At 43.1% G+C, this 16,121-nt stretch overlaps 2 long non-coding RNA genes across 3 annotated transcripts; one reads left to right on the top strand and one right to left on the bottom strand.

The window, feature by feature from the left end:
• Window positions 1–868: 868 nt before the first annotated feature.
• Window positions 869–2,315, bottom strand: LOC308636314. 2 transcript variants are annotated; one of them, XR_014019392.1, is made up of 2 exons: window positions 1,353–2,315; window positions 869–1,190 (listed from the first exon to the last, which is right to left on the bottom strand). It is a non-coding gene; the product is annotated as an uncharacterized lncRNA (long non-coding RNA). The 2 variants fall into 2 exon arrangements; XR_014019393.1 differs by having other exon boundaries at window positions 1,956–2,315.
• Window positions 2,316–6,447: 4,132 nt separating this feature from the next.
• On the top strand, window positions 6,448–15,625 carry LOC308636492. Its single transcript, XR_014019426.1, has 3 exons — window positions 6,448–6,545; window positions 13,550–13,729; window positions 15,560–15,625. It is a non-coding gene; the product is annotated as an uncharacterized lncRNA (long non-coding RNA).
• Window positions 15,626–16,121: the final 496 nt, after the last annotated feature.

The following is a 16,121-nucleotide window of genomic DNA, read 5'->3' as shown; positions in this document are numbered from 1 at the left end:
CAACAAAGATGTTGTGTCCGCCGAGAACTAAAAAATAAATATTAAAATTAAAAAAAAAAAAAACCACAAACAAATGTCATGGGATCCAAAATCATAAGGAGAAGGGGAAGTGGGACAAAACCACCCTAGTTGAGTACAAGTTAAAGAATGGTTACTAACGGCTGAACAATCATTCTCTGAGAGGGTACATTGTCCAAGCAAAATGGGAACCAAAGAGAAAAATTTTACATTGTATAGGAATTGCTATTTTGTGTTGCCAAACATGCTAAACTAACTGTTGATGGGTACAGAGGGCGGGGCTTTCCCATGGGACAAGCATTTCTTATATGACATGAGTCTCAAGGGTAAAATTAAGTCTGTTTGGTCATTCCCATATAGCCTGGCCCATAACACAAACAGTCGTCTATATTTTTCCCTCCCAACTTTCCTCTCATCCTTTCTCTACATTATTGAAATAATCTTAAAATAACTTCACACTTGGCGGGGTGTGGTGGTGCATTCCTGTAATCCCAGCGGCTCAGGAAGCTGAGGCAGGAGGACAGCAAGTTCCAGGTCATTCTCAGCAATTGAGCGAGGCTCTAAGTAACTCAGTGAAACCCTGTCTCAACAAAGGGCTGGGGATATGGCTCATTGGTAAAGCGACCCGCCCCCGCCCCCCCTTCAATCTCCCATTCAAAACACACACACACACACACACAGAGAGAGAGAGAGAGAGAGAGAGAGAGAGAGAGAGAGAGAGAAAAGTTATACAGAGAATTTCTCTGTACCCCTTACCCTGGTCTGCCAACCGTCAACAGGGCCACATTTTGCTTTATAACTCTCTCCTTTTATAATATTCTCCCCCAAAACACACACACACACGCACACACACCCATATATTTTTCTTTATTGAACCACTTCTAGGTTGCACATGCAATGTCCCTTCACCCCCCAGATACTTAAGTGTGTGTTTCCTGGGAACATGGCCATCTGGAAATTTGACATGAACACCATACTATAAGCTACACTCCCAAGTTCAGATTTCTCCAGCTATCCCAAAGCGTCCTTTAGAGAGATTTGTTTTCCTGGCCCAGGACCCAGTCTGGAATCCCTTGCTGCATTTAGTTGCCAGTACTCATTCCGTGCCCTTCTGCCTTTGCGCCGTCTTTCACAACCGGCACGCCGTTCTTTGAAGACGCAGGATACTTATTCTGTAGAATGACCCTGGGTTTGGATCTTGCCCTCTTTTGAACCTGCCCCAGTCAGTCTCTTGTGCACTGCTCTCCTCAAGGTCCATCTCCAATCCCCCCCACCTCACCGGAATCCTTCAGCAGCTCTCTACTGGGTTGGGCGGTCCCTCGTTCTTGAAATACCTTGTCTGGGCTTGGTTTCCAGAACACCTTGCTCTCCAGATTTTCCTTCTGCCTGTCCTTCTAATGTCCTTGACTTTGGGCTCATGCCTGGGCTCCGCCCTTCTACTTGTGGCGGATGGACACCCTCTCCCTTGGGGAGCTCCTCCCAACTCCTGGCCGAGGGTCCTCACTTCTCTGCTGACAGTTCTCAAAATAGCTCCAGGCTGCAGTCCAGCCTGGTACACCCAGCTGCCTACCTGCCACCTCCTCTTGACTCTCTGAGGCGCATCTCTAGCTTGTGCTCTCCTAAACTGAGCTGCAAACAGGGCAACACGCACCTCGCTCCGCCTCCACTTCCAGCCTCCTCGACAAACTTGGTCCTCGCCCAACTCAGAATATGACAACCGTGTCCTTCCTTCCAGTAGCTCTGGCCAGAACCGCTGGAGTCACCGTCCACTCTTCTCTTTCACACCCATATGTTCCCCGTGTGTCCGCAAATGCCAGCGGCTCTACTTTCAAAATACAACCAGAATCTGGCCACTGCGCACCCCCTGCACTGCGACAACCCCGGGCCCAAGCGCTCACTATCTCTTTCCTGGGAGAACGCAATCCCTCTTTCCTCACCGGCCTTTCCGCTTCTCTGCACTCGCCCCCGCGTCGGGCCTGTCAGAAGTATTAAGTCGTGGTACGTCCCTCTCGAGCCGCGGCCCACGCTCAGAGCCTCTCGCTTTCTCACCAGTAGGAGAGCCCACTAGTCCCCGCCCGACCTGCTCGCCACGCCCTCTCCCGCCGGGTCTCCTCTTGGTGACCCCGCCCCAGCTATTCGGGCCTCCCACGCCGGTCGTTGAACCGGGCGTCTGAACCAGCGGTTTCCTCTGCCTTTCCAGGCTCCTCCCCTCCTGCCCTGGAAGCAGCGGGCTTAGCTCCGCTAACGGCGTAGATCCTCCGAGGGCCCCCTTTGCCAAGACTCTGTCCACCCCTTGAGGCGGCGAGAGCGTGCGTTCCTCCGGGGACTACATTCTGGAGACCGACACCTCAACCTCCAGAAAGTTGACTTCATCTCTTTTTTTTTTTTTTTTTTAAAGAGAGAGTGAGAGAGGAGAGAGAGAATTTTTAATATTTATTTTTTTTAGTTCTCGGCGGACACAACACCTTTGTTGGTATGTGGTGCTGAGGATCGAACCCGGGCCGCACGCATGCCAGGCCAGCGCGCTACCGCTTGAGCCACATCCCCAGCCCCGACTTCATCTCTTAAAAAAAGAAAATATTGAAAGATTAAAAACAAAGAAGAATGCTGGGAAGAAAAACCTCGTAGAGTTGTTTGCGTCTTTCTCGTCCAGGCTTTTCCTCCTGGTTCCGGGGCAATGAGGCCGGAAGAGCTTTCTAGCCAATTGTTTTAGAGGCGGTGTTCTATTTCAAGGCGAGAGGGCGGGCACCGAAGGCCCGGCACTGCTTGTGTGGGGCGGGGCATGCAAATTTACAGTGTCTCTTTCTCCCGGGAGCTATGGGAGCAAAGAACAAGGTGAAAGTTTCCCCCCGAATAGCAATAATCTGACAAAATTTTATGGTTTCCAAGTTGAATCCCTTATGCACAGTCACACTCGCGTGAGGGTGAGTCTTTAATTGAGCGTGAAGGTTCTCACCGTGAGCTGAAGATGTGTGGCGCGACGAGTGCCACGGGTGACCATAGCCAGCCCGGTATCGCTTCTCGGCCTTTTGGCTAAGATCAAGTGTAGTATCTGTTCTTATCAGTTTAATATCTGATACGTCCTCTATCCGAGGACAATATATTAAATGGATTTTTGGAGCAGGGAGATGGAATAGGAGCTTGCTCCGTCCACTCCACGCATCGACCTGGTATTGCAGTACTTCCAGGAACGGTGCACCCCCCTCGGGGGATAAGTTGGTGAGTCTAAAGTTAGACTGCTTTTGCTTACGTGCCTTGTGGTGTAGCGTGTGGCTGGGCGCGAGCTTTCTTCCCTGCTCGGACTCTGCCTGATGTGTGGCGGTGTTGTTTATCTTTTCCATTGCTGACGCTTACCAGCCAGCAGGAAAACTGATCTCGGAAACAGGATCCTCTAGTTTCTTCTACTCTGCAGGCAAGCCCACTTTTTCGCTTGTCAGGGGTGTTACCTTTGGAGCGTTTCATATCTTTCTTCCCCCCCCCCCCCCCCCCCGCTCGTTTTCTGAAGCTTTTTGGTTACGTCATCTTCGCTGCTTTTAGGAGGCATACGGTATTTATTTAATCTTCGCAAGTGCTGTTTGTGCCAAAGCAGGGGCTAAGGCTCCACTGAAGAGTGTAATGAGCGTTTTGGGGCCCCTGAAGGAGCCTCCTCTACGTGAGCAACCATCTTCCTTTTCCCCACCCCCACTTTATGAATACTGTTCTTATTCCCAAGAAATAGAAAGTAATACGAAATAAAGCCTAGTGCCCTGGGGATGTCCTGTTCTTTCATTAAATATAGGAGACAATTTACCGGACCCTGAGATGAGGATGTACTGGTTTTCCTGTTCTCTCCTAGATAAAGGACATGCTGGTTTCTCTATTCCCCCTTTGAGAGATAAGAAAACTCTCTTTATTCCCAAGAAACAAACTTGCCTCCCACAAGATTAGGGGTTGCTTACTATGTCAGTCAAGACTGAACCCGCCATAGCACCCAGCCATGATTCCAGCATATAAGAGGTAACTAGGGGGCGTTGCTCTTTTTTTTTTTTTTTTTTTTTTTTTTTGCAGAATAGCCTGTCAGGCTCCTGATAATAAACCCGATTTTTATCCCGGGTGTCATAATCCAATGACACTTTTCTTTGAAGTTGAAAGCCATCCTTTAATAATTTTCCTTTTTTTTTTTTTTTTTTATTGGATGTTCACAAATTTTCCTTGGTTTTAACCTGTTCCAGTCTGGGCTTGGATGTGGTGACCGTTAATCCAACTTGTAGATTCTTGAGACTTTCCTGGTGAGAGTAATGTGTATGATAAAGTAGGGTTGTGACAATACCTTGGGCCTGATCAAATCGTGATACATGGGTCACAGGTGAGGGGCTCAACCAATAGCAACAAAGGAAAATTTCACATGAGTTTTAGACTGTTTTTTTTTTTAAGAGAGAATTTTTTTAATGTTTATTTTTTAGTTATCGGAGGACACAACATCTTTGTTTGTATGTGGTGCTGAGGATTGAACCCAGGCCACACGCAGGCCAGGTGAGCGCGCCACCGCTTGAGCCACATCCCCAGCCCGAGTTTTAGACTGTTAATAGGAGCTTTTTAATTCAATACTAACTGGCTAGAGCAGTTTCTGTTAATCCTTCAGTGACAACTAAGGCTAAAACTGTGGCAACTGCGAGGTTAAAGTTGGCAGTGCAAAACTTTACAATAAATAGACCAATATAGCAATCCATGGATCCGAGGCAGTGGGTGATTCCTCAAGATTTTGTTGTGTATAGATTTGTCACCTGAAATTCTTCAGGGGGTCACTTTTGGAGACTAGTAAGAAGCTTCCTGTTTTATTTTCCTTTACCAGTTGATCACAAATGGCTTCCCTTGGAAGCATTAGGGACATTTTCCTTTTTCATTTACCAATTTATAAAACTACACATGATACTTAAATATATATTATTTTATGGAATTAAAAAGTCAGAAGTATTTGAATTTCTACTTAGCAATTGATATTTTAGTATTTTAAGTTTGTAAATTAACTGAATGTCTCCTCTAACAAACACATTTATGAAAACTAATCCCATTATGTTTAATCTCAATTACTCAATTTTAATTGTTAAGTTACCCATAAAAATCAAGATATCAGACAACTGTAGTTAACAGTAAAAGCCATCTGTCCCTGCTAAAGAAAAAATCTATAGAAGCAATGGATATTACACTTAAACATTTTATAGAAGGCTGGGGATGTAGCTCAGTTGGTAGAGTGCTTGCCTCACATGCACAAGGCCCTGGGTTAAATCCCCAGCACCACACACACACACACACACACACACACACACACACACAAACACGTTGTATAAAAACCAAGACTCTATTGTTTGATCACCTAGAGAAAAGTGTGGGTTTATAATTGTAAATACATTTTTATTTTGATATGTTTAAACCAATTTAAATTGAACTTTTAAAGAATGTTATGTGGACTAAAAAGTATTTGGGTCCATGTATTAAATTTATAAGTACATTTATCTATAATCCAATATTAATACCACATGCATGACACACACAAACATAATGCACAGATGTATAAAAGTACATACAAAACAAACATGAAACAAATATTTTATAGCTTTTTCTTGAGGACTAAAAACTCCAGTTGGACAAAAAAGACTAATTGGAACAAAATGTATTAATTTAGGCATGCAGGACCAAATGTGAATTGATCATAGAAACTATGAACTTACACAAGACAGAGGTTTTGAATAAAAAATGACATGGCCATAATTATTCCCAAGCTGTTATTATTGTCCTTCAAATTATTCCTTGTCCTTGTCCTTCTGACCATGACAAAATGTGAATATTGTTTTGGTAGTGCTCTAATTATTTCCTTAGCTTGGATAATGAAGGATACAGGGCAGGTGGAGGAGTAGGAGCCACTGTAGCTGGCTTAGAGTTCCTTCTCCCCTCATTGTTGACATCATTCCCAGAAGCAGAGGTCAGGGAATTTTGACCATGAGGAGGCTTAAAGTTTGAGTTGGAACACTGAAGGTATTTGGAACGCTTCTTGAGTCTAAATAAAACAACAGTATTTCATCCTCTCTTGGGTTCTTTTTCCCTTTTAACCTAGGGTTTTTGTTTGTTTGTTTGTTTGTTTTGGTACCAAGGATTGATCTCAGGGGCACTTGACCACTGAGCCACATCTGTGGGGAGCCATTCTGACACGTGATTGGGTGACTCCCGTTAAGGGCCTGAGGCACTCTGGCTGTGTCGGAGTTATCCCGACCCTTTCCTGATGAGAGAGCCCATCCGTGTGGGGGTGTGCGTAACCACTGACCCTGGAGACCCAATCACTGACCCTGACCTTGGAGTGCAGCCCCCCCTCAACCTTCATTGGATGGAATTCTCCCCTGAATCTCTTGTCCCCCCAAATAAAAGGCTACTCCCCGGCGTGTTCACTCTCTCTCTCTCCTGCTAGCCCAGAGTAATCCTCGCTGCCCTGCTGGGCGGCTGGAGGCGGGGAAACAGGGAGGCGAGCCGTCTCGGACCTAGCAATGTAAAATAAGGTACTGTCTGTGTGTTTTATTTTGATCTCTTCTAACTAACTTAATGCCAGAACCTCATTAATGAAACCACTGCGCAGGCCGCGTGGTAGACACATCCCCAGCCCCTTTTGTATTTTATTAGAGACAATGTCTAGATGAATTGCTTAGGGCCTGCTAAGTTGCTGCAGCTGGCTTTGAACTCATGCTCCTACTGCCTCAGCCTCCTGAGCTTCTGGGATTATAGCAAGCTCCTGCACCTGATTTATCCTAGGACTTTCAAAAAACATTTTATCATAAGGCCCAAAGGGCTATCTGGGGAAGTGCTGGGTCTTCCCGTGCCAGCATCCTCTGTCTCTAGACCAGATAGAGGTTTTCAAGCTGAGCTACCCGTTATATTCCCACTCCGATGAAGACATGAATTGGTGTGAATATACTTTGTATACAACCAGAGATGTGAAAAATTGTGCTTCTATATGTGGAATAAGAATTGTAATGTATTCTTCTGTCATATATAAATTTAAAAAATAGGGCTGGGGATGTGGCTCAAGCGGGAGCGCGCTTGCCTGGCATGCGTGCGACCCGGGTTCGATCCTCAGCACCACATACAAACTAAGATGTTGTGTCCGCCAAATACTAAAAAATAAATATTTATAAAAATTTGTTTTTAAATAGTAAAAAAAAAAAAAGTTCCCATTCTGAGATGGTGTCACACTATGAGGATCACACACCTTTGTCCGCCTGACCACTCTCTTTCCAGATATGTAGGTGCCTCTCAGCATCAATGGCAAGTCGGTATAAGCCCCTGACAGACCAACACTGCAGAGAGGGACTTTTGATCCCCTAAGGGTTAGCACTGACTTAAGCCTTAAGAGGTTACCAAGGAACCGCAGGTTAAGACTCACTCAGGCTCTGTAACCTGAGGAAGGTAGAGCATGAATACACACACACACACACACATACACACACCCCAGAACTAACAAACAGACCTCCTGCATAAGCAGACCCTGTTCTGAGGGATACTCCTGTCGCTGGGGAGCAATCAGTTTCCCCTTCTGCCATAGGGTGGGACCTGACTTGGGCAGATGCCCCCAGGGGACTTATGGGTTTACATATCCGCTCATGAAACCTGCTTTTGTTCTCTTTGAGTTTGTTCAGGAAACAGTGAGGCCAGCCTCACTCAAGTGAGAGTTGGGATTCTGCAAGTGGCCAGGTAGTGACTATCTATCTGTCACCAGGCCGGTGGCTGTGGCTTTCTCTAGTTTCCCAATGTCAGTGGCACAAAGGGCCAGCTCAGTTGCCATTTTCCTAGCCAACTCACTAACATATGTTACATAAAATTGTGGCACTGGAAAGACAAGCAGCATTTGGGAACAGAAGAGCAAGATTTATTCAGCACTGGTGAGGGCTCAGTGGAATCTTTTCCAAAGGCTGAGCACAGACCAGTATCTTTAACACAGTACAGACTTTGGGTTTTAAGACTCTCCTGCAGTAACCTTGATGTCTGCCCATTTCTCCAGGCAGATCTGGTTCCTGCCATAGCTGCTGAACAAGCATGATTATAGAATCAGAAAGTAGCAGGTTGCAGCTATTAATAGAGATTAAAAGAAACATCTTGGGAAGAAGCTGTTGCTTTACCAGCAACTCAGAGGCTGAGGCAGAAGTTTCCCAAGTTTGAGGCCAGCCTCAGCAATTTAGTAAGACTCTGTTTCAAAACTTAAAGGAGTGGGGGATTGTGGCTCAGCAGTAGAGCGCTTGCCTAGCATGCACAGGACCCTGGGTTCCATCCTCAGCACTACATAAAAGTAAATGAATGGAATAAAGGTATTGTGTCCAACTAAATAAAATAAATGTTTTTTTAAAAAATTTTAAAAAAACTTAAAGGACTGGGCTGGGGTTGTGCTCAGTGGTAAACTGATTGCCTACAATGTATAAAGCACCGGGTTCAATTCTCAGCACCACATAAAAATGAATAAAGGTCCAACAACAACTAATAATATAATAATAATAAAAAAACTTAAAGGACTGGGGGATGTAGCTCTCTTGAACACATCTCATGTGTGATAGGAAAGAGTTCCCCTTGTAGGGATGGGCTGGCTGAGAAATAAAAGCTAAGAAAATAGTAATACAAAATAACCACAGGGGCTGGGGATGTGGCTCAAGCGGTAGCTTGCTCGCCTGGCATGTGTGCGGCCCGGGTTCAATCCTCAGCACCATATACAAAGAAAGATGTTGTGTCCACCGAGAACTAAAAAATAAATATTAAAAAAATTCTCTCTCTAAAAAAAATAATAACCACAGGACACCAGAAATATATTTTCAGAGTGGGGGAAGCGACCAGTGGAGTGGACCATAGGGGTGCAGCTTCTAACAAAGAAGCCCACTCTTGCTTTATATCAGAACAGATTAAAAGGATTTGATACAAACTTATTTGCAAAAACAGGATGGGTGAAGGGCAGGTATAGTGTTCAGTTCTTAATAGGTCACTCCCTGCGCAGGACATTTGCCAGAGCTGGGAAGAAATTCACATGCACTTGGCCATCTAAAAACCAGCAGGGGTGCCACTGGAAGTTCCCAGATACCAGATTTTTCTACTCAGTGGTTTTCTTGCCAATCTTTTTTTTTTTTTTTTAAGAATTGAACTCAGGGGCATTCAACAACTGAGTCACATCCCCAGTTCTATTTTGTATTATTTATTTATTTATTTATTAGTTTTCGGTGGACACAACATCTTTATTTTATTATTTTTATATGGTGCTGAGGATTGAACCCAGCGCCCCACGCATGCCAGGCGAGCACGTTACTGCTTGAGCCACATCCCCAGCCCTCATGCCAATCTTATCCATGCACATTTCACAGGTGTCCTCCCAAATATCTCCCCACCCCCTCCCTTTTTTTTAACTTTTTAAATTCAAATGATGGGCTCTTATTTGAGTTTCTGGATTCTTATTTTGATACATAAAAAGAGTTAGTTGCAAACATATCATTCCAATAATATACCATGCAGAATATTTCAGCATATTTCCAGGATTAAAGTCATACAATTCATGAAGTATTTGATCGGTTAGAGAAGTAGAGTCCCTAATATCCGTTTTTCCTTTTTGAATATCCTGGATGTGATGATGTAATTCCATAAAACCCAGGCTGTGGAGAGCCATTCTGACACGTGATTGGGTGACTCCCGTTAAGGGCCTGAGGCGCTCTGGCTGTGTCGGAGCTTTCCCGACCCTTTCCTGATGAGAGAGCCCATCCGTGTGGGGGTGTGCGTGACCACTGACCCCGGAGACCCAATCACTGACCCTGACCTTGGAGTGCAGCCCCCCTCAACCTTCATTGGATGGAATTCTCCCCTAAATCTCTTGTTCCCCAAATAAAAGGCTACTCCCAGGCGTGTTCGCTCTCTCTCTCTCCTGCTAGTCCAGAGTAATCCTCGCTGCCCTGCTGGGCGGCTAGAGGCGGGAACCAGGGAGGCGAGCCGTCTCGGACCTAGCAATATAAATAAGGTAACTGGTTTGTGTGTTTTATTTCGATCTCTTCTAACTAACTTAATGCCTAGAACCTCATTAATGAAACCACTGCGCAGGCCGCGTGGTAGAATTGGCGCCCACGTGGGGCATTCTGAATTAGTTAGATTGAGTGGGAGCGCACGCTAAAAAGATAAGGAAAAGAATAAAGATAAAGGAAAATAAGGAATAAAGATAAAGGAAGAAATGACATTTGGGTCACAAAAGTACCTGGAGATATTGAAGGAAAGAGACGTTAAATTACTTAAAATGGGAAATTCTACTTCTTCGGATAAGGAAGTGTATCTGACAATTTTAGACAGTATAATTAATCAGAAAGGAAAACAGATAAAGAAAACTCAGTTATTACAATTCTTAAAGATTGTAGGTGAATATTGTCCTTGGTTTTGTGACCAAGAGTCTCCAAATTTACTTACTTGGGAGAAATTAGGAAGGAAAAAATTTGTCTTTTTAAATATATGGGCCAAAGTTCACGGCCCCCTGAAGACCTTTTAAAAGGCATTCACAGAGCTGTTAAGTCTATTCAAATGGAAAATCAGCCCGAGGCTAAGTTAATTTCCTTTCCCTTGAGCCGTTTAAGAACAAAAGCACTAGGGACCAAGGTTAGAAATGTGAACTTAGACTCGCAGCCCCATGCGGAAGATTCAAATGGCGCGGATCAGCCCGCCTTCTCGCCGCCGCCGGCGTTCCCTCCTAGTGGGAGCCCGGGAATTCCAGGGGAGGTCGCACAATGTGACGTCATCGCGCCGACCATAGGGGCCGCCATCTTTAATTTTACTGGAGCGGAACCACAGTTTCCGTACAAACCCCTAATGATTTTCAAGGCTTTTAAGAGAGATATTTTAGCCAAAATGGGATTGTTATTAGTTACTCCAAATTCTATAAGATCAGTTGAGGAAGTTAATCAGAGGTATTTTCCTGGAGATGATAAGGAGACCTTTCAGGAAGAATATCTGTTTACAAGCCAGTCTCCACGACAAAGATTAGTAAATACTCCAAACCAAAATTTTTACTAGGGGCCCTGAGTACTTCCCCGATCCCTAAGACAGCTGAAAAAATCACGTGGCTCACAGAGGAGCCTATATGGATTTCTCAGTGGCCCATCTCCGGGGAAAAGCTTAAAATAATTCATAGATTAGTTGAGGAACAACTTCTGGCTGGTCATATTGAACCAACACTTAGTCCTTGGAATACCCCTATTTTTATTATTAAGAAAAAGTCAGGAAATTGGAGATTACTACAGGATTTAAGGGCAATATATCAGGCAATTCAGCCTATGGGATCATTACAGCCAGGACTTCCCTCCCCCACAGCCATTCCTTTAGATTATAGCTTGATGGTAATAGATTTAAAAGACTGTTTTTTCTCTATAAGGTTACATCCTGAAGATTGTGAAAGATTTGCTTTCACTGTCCCAGCAATTAATTTTAAGGAACCTGTTAAAAGATACTGCTGGAAGGTACTTCCTCAGGGAATGCGTAATGGTCCTACACTGTGTCAAAAATATGTTGACCAGGCAATAGATCCCATTAGAAATAGCTTCCCTGATGCATACATTATTCATTTTATGGATGATATATTATTGGCTCATGCTAATCCAGAAGTACTTTCAGAAATTTTTACTCAGTTAGAGACTTCGCTTACAGCAATGGGTTTATGTATAGCTCCTCAAAAAATTCAAAAGGTATCTCCTTTGCAATATCTAGGTCAGATAATTCAAGGGAGTACAATCCGTCCTCAAAATCTTCAGATAAGAGTTAAGGAGTTACGTACCCTTAATGATTTTCAAAAACTATTAGGAGATATTAACTGGCTAAGACCATCTTTAAAACGAACTACTTCTGAGTTAAGTCCTTTATTTCAGATATTACAAGGAAATCCTTCTCCAACCTCTCCATGTCAACTAACTTTAGAGGCCAAAGCAGCCTTAAAGAAAGTGGAAATTGCAATTAAAAATGCACAGCTTACTAGAATAGACCCTAAAGAAATAATGTATTTATTAACATTTCCAACTGAGCATACCCCAACAGGAGCCATATGGTAAAGATTAGGAGTTATTGAATGGATTTATTTATCCCATTCCCCTCAAAAACATTAATTCCTTTTCATGATTCTATAGCTCAATTAGTAATTAAAGGTAGGACTAAGATTTTACAATTAATTGGATCTGAGCCTGATATCATAATTATTCCATTTTCTGTTCAACAGACTAATTGGCTTTTTCAAACTTCTACCTCATGGCAGATAGGTTTTGCAGATTTCCCTGGCCAAATAGATAGCCATTATCCTCGTGATAAGATTGTACAATTTGCATCATTAACATCACTTATTTTTCCAAAGATTGTACGTTCTCATCCAATAGAGGAAGCTTTATCGGTGTTCACGGATGGTTCCAACTCTGGTAAGGCAGGTTTCTTCAGCCGTGTTCACACAGAGGTAATACAAACTTCTTATACTTCTGCTCAAAGGGCAGAGCTTCAAGCTCTGATTTGTGCCTTAGATTATTTTTCAAATGAGCCTATTAATATTTATTCTGACAGCTTATATGCAGTCGGAGTTACCAAAAATATTGAAACCTCAGTTATTGGGTTTACTTCATCACAGGAGTTATTTGAATTATTTCATAATTTACAAAAGACAGTGCTAATGCGAAAGTACCCATGTTTCATTGGACACATCCGTGCCCATACTAACCTTCCTGGACCTCTATTTGCAGGTAATGACAAAATTGATAAATTAGTAGCTTTTTGTCAACAGATGTCTTCGTATGACTGTGCACTAGCTTCCCATTCCTTGCATCATCAAAATGCTTCTAGCTTACGTAAAAAATTTAGTATTACCAGAGAACAAGCTCGTCAGATTGTAAGCCAATGCCCTAAGTGTGTTATTCACACTCCATCTCTGCCATCAGGGGTAAATCCCCGTGGATTAAAACCAAATCAGATATGGCAAATGGATGTAACTCATATTCCTCAATTTGGTAAGCAATGTTATGTGCATGTCATAGTGGACACTTATTCTAGATTTATTTTTGCCACAGCACGTACTAAGGAAAATACTCAACATGTAATTTCTCATTGCTTAGCAGCTTTTTCCGTTTTAGGGTGCCCTATGCAGATTAAAACAGATAATGCTCCAGCTTATGTAAGCTCTTCTTTTCAACAATTTTGCCAAGAGTTTAAAATTAATCATAAAACAGGAATTCCTTATAACCCAAAGGTCAAGCCATTGTAGAACGAGCTCATTTATCTATTAAGCTTCAATTACAAAAATTAAAAGGGGAGAATAAGATAGTGACTCCCCAAAATAGCCTTAACCATGCCTTGTTTGTTTTAAATTTTTTAAACTGTGACACAGAAGGTCACACTGCTGCTGAGAGGCAAATGTCTCCCTCAGTGACAGGCCCCTTAGGCAGAGTTCTGTGGAAAGATTTACAGACTGGTCAGTGGAAGGGTCCAGACCCGGTAATAACATGGGGCCAAGGTCATGCCTGTATCTTCCCAGAAGGTGCTTTCCGTCCTATTTGGGTGCCTGAATGTGCTATCAGACATGGAGGAGATAGAACCCAGACTCAAGAGACTGCGGATCCACCCGGAGGAGCCACAACCTAGAAGGAGGAGATATCGGAAAAAGATGAAGAAAAACCAGATTGAACCAGCCGAAAAGCTGATTTCGTGGAAAGATGTGAAGAAACTAACAACCCAGGCCTCCCAAATACTTCGACGCCTAGGAAAGAACAGGACCCCAGTCTTGATGGTAGCAACAGTAATTGCCCTACTGGGCTGTCAGTTAAAAGGGAATTAAGTAGACACTTATTGGACATATTTCCCAGATCCACCCCTGGTACACCCAGCTGTGTGGAATGGAGAATCTATTCCAGTATTTACTAATGACTCATTCATGATGGGAGGATTTACAGATACTCATATTACTCCCAATCATGTGACTAGATTTAATTATTCTGGCTACAGTGCCCAATTACCTTTATGTTGGACACATGATAAACATGCTGGCTGTCTGAAAGTATCATTTAAAGAAAAGACAGCGATCGGTAAACCTAGACTGACAAATAATTCTATTTATGGGGACTTAAAACCTAATACTAGATCAGTAATTAAGATGGGACTTTCCCATAACAAGCCAGTCATTTCTGCAAAACCTCCACAGATACCCCACTGTCCAAATAGTTCTACAATTGAAATTGGCACCTTTCCTAAATGGATGGATTGTGTAAATACCTTTCCTGTACAACATAAGGTGTCTAAAGCTAGTGGGTATATTTTAGACTGGTCTCCAAAAATTGATAAGAGACAATTACGAAGAAATTCTGCTATGACACCTGCAGGATTTGTTAGTAATATTTTGACCTACAGTGAAGGAGGTATTCAAAAAGATATTTGGCGTTTAATTGCTGCCTCAGAATTTTTACATTTTACACATAAACCTTTACCAAAATTTGTCGGCAAGAACTGTAAAAAGGGATCTTGCTATGGCTTAAGAGCCTGTGTCCAATCTCCTTATGTTTTAATTATTGGAAATGTAAAAGTTAAATGGATAGATGACAGATATATTGTTACTTGTAATAAGTGCAACCTAACTAATTGTATTTCTAGGTATAATGGAGGAAAAGGAGTGCTGATACTTCATCAGCCCTCTTTTGTTTTATTACCTGCTAATATTTCAGAGCCATGGTATGCTGATGCTGGTTTACAAGTCTTGCAGCAAATTCATGCCCAGCTAACAAGACCTAAACGTGCTATTGGAGTCATAATTGTTGGTGTTTTAGCACTGGTCTCATTTATTGCCTCAACTGTCTCTGCATCTCTGACATTGTCTCAAAATATTCAGCATTCAAAATTTCTTTTTTTTTTTTAAGAGAGAGTGAGAGAGGAGAGAGAGAGAGAGACTTTTTAATATTTATTTATTTTTTTTAGTTCTCGGCAGACACAACATCCCTGTTGGTATGTGGTGCTGAGGATCGAACCCGGGCCGCACGCACTCCAGGCGAGCGTGCTACCACCTGAGCCACATCCCCAGCCCCAAAATTTCTTAATAATTTAGCTCAAAATACTTCCAAGGCTCTGCGTAATCAAGTAAATATTGATGAAAGGATTGAGACTAAATTAAACGCCTTAGAGGCGACTGTTATAAACATAGGTAATGAACTTTCAGCCTTAAAATTTTAGGAAAGGCTTAAATGCCATGCTAATTATAAGTATGTATGTGTTACAGCTGCCAAGCACAATGCTTCTCTCTGGGATTGGGAGAAGATTAAAAACCATTTATTAGGTATTTGGCAAAATAGTAATAATAGCTTGGATATTCTGGAACTTCATCACCATATCCAAGACATTCAAAATAATAGAGCTGATTTTTCAGATCCTTCTTCTTTGGCTAACCAAATATTGAAGAAATTAAATGGATTCAACCCTGGAAATATTCTTAAGCACTCCGCTTGGTACATTATTGGATTATTCTCTTTGCTGTTAATTCTCTTTTGTATTGTAACTATAGGATGGCGAGTCTTCCAATCAAGAATCCAGGGACTCCAGAGAGTGAACCGCCGCCTCATTGTTAAGAAAAGAAAGGGGGAATATGTGGAGAGCCATCCTGACACGTGATTGGGTGACTCCCATTAAGGGCCTGAGGCGCTCTGGCTGTGTCGGAGCTTTCCCGACCCTTTCCTGATGAGAGAGCCCATCCGTGTGGGGGTGTGCGTGACCACTGACCCCGGAGACCCAATCACTGACCCTGACCTTGGAGTGCAGCCCCCCCTCAACCTTCATTGGATGGAATTCTCCCCTAAATCTCTTGTTCCCCAAATAAAAGGCTACTCCCAGGCGTGTTCGCTCTCTCTCTCTCCTGCTAGTCCAGAGTAATCCTTGCTGCCCTGCTGGGCGGCTAGAGGCGGGAACCAGGGAGGCGAGCCGTCTCGGACCTAGCAATATAAATAAGGTAACTGGTTTGTGTGTTTTATTTCGATCTCTTCTAACTAACTTAATGCCTAGAACCTCATTAATGAAACCACTGCGCAGGCCGCGTGGTAGACCAGGCTATTATTATTGCTCTGCCAAAA

This window comes from Spermophilus citellus (genome assembly GCF_964194105.1).
Source record: "Spermophilus citellus genome assembly, chromosome: 17".
Classification (NCBI taxonomy): domain Eukaryota; kingdom Metazoa; phylum Chordata; class Mammalia; order Rodentia; family Sciuridae; genus Spermophilus; species Spermophilus citellus.
Note: the sequence above shows the minus strand (reverse complement) of the source record. Positions and strands in the feature narration are given on the sequence as shown.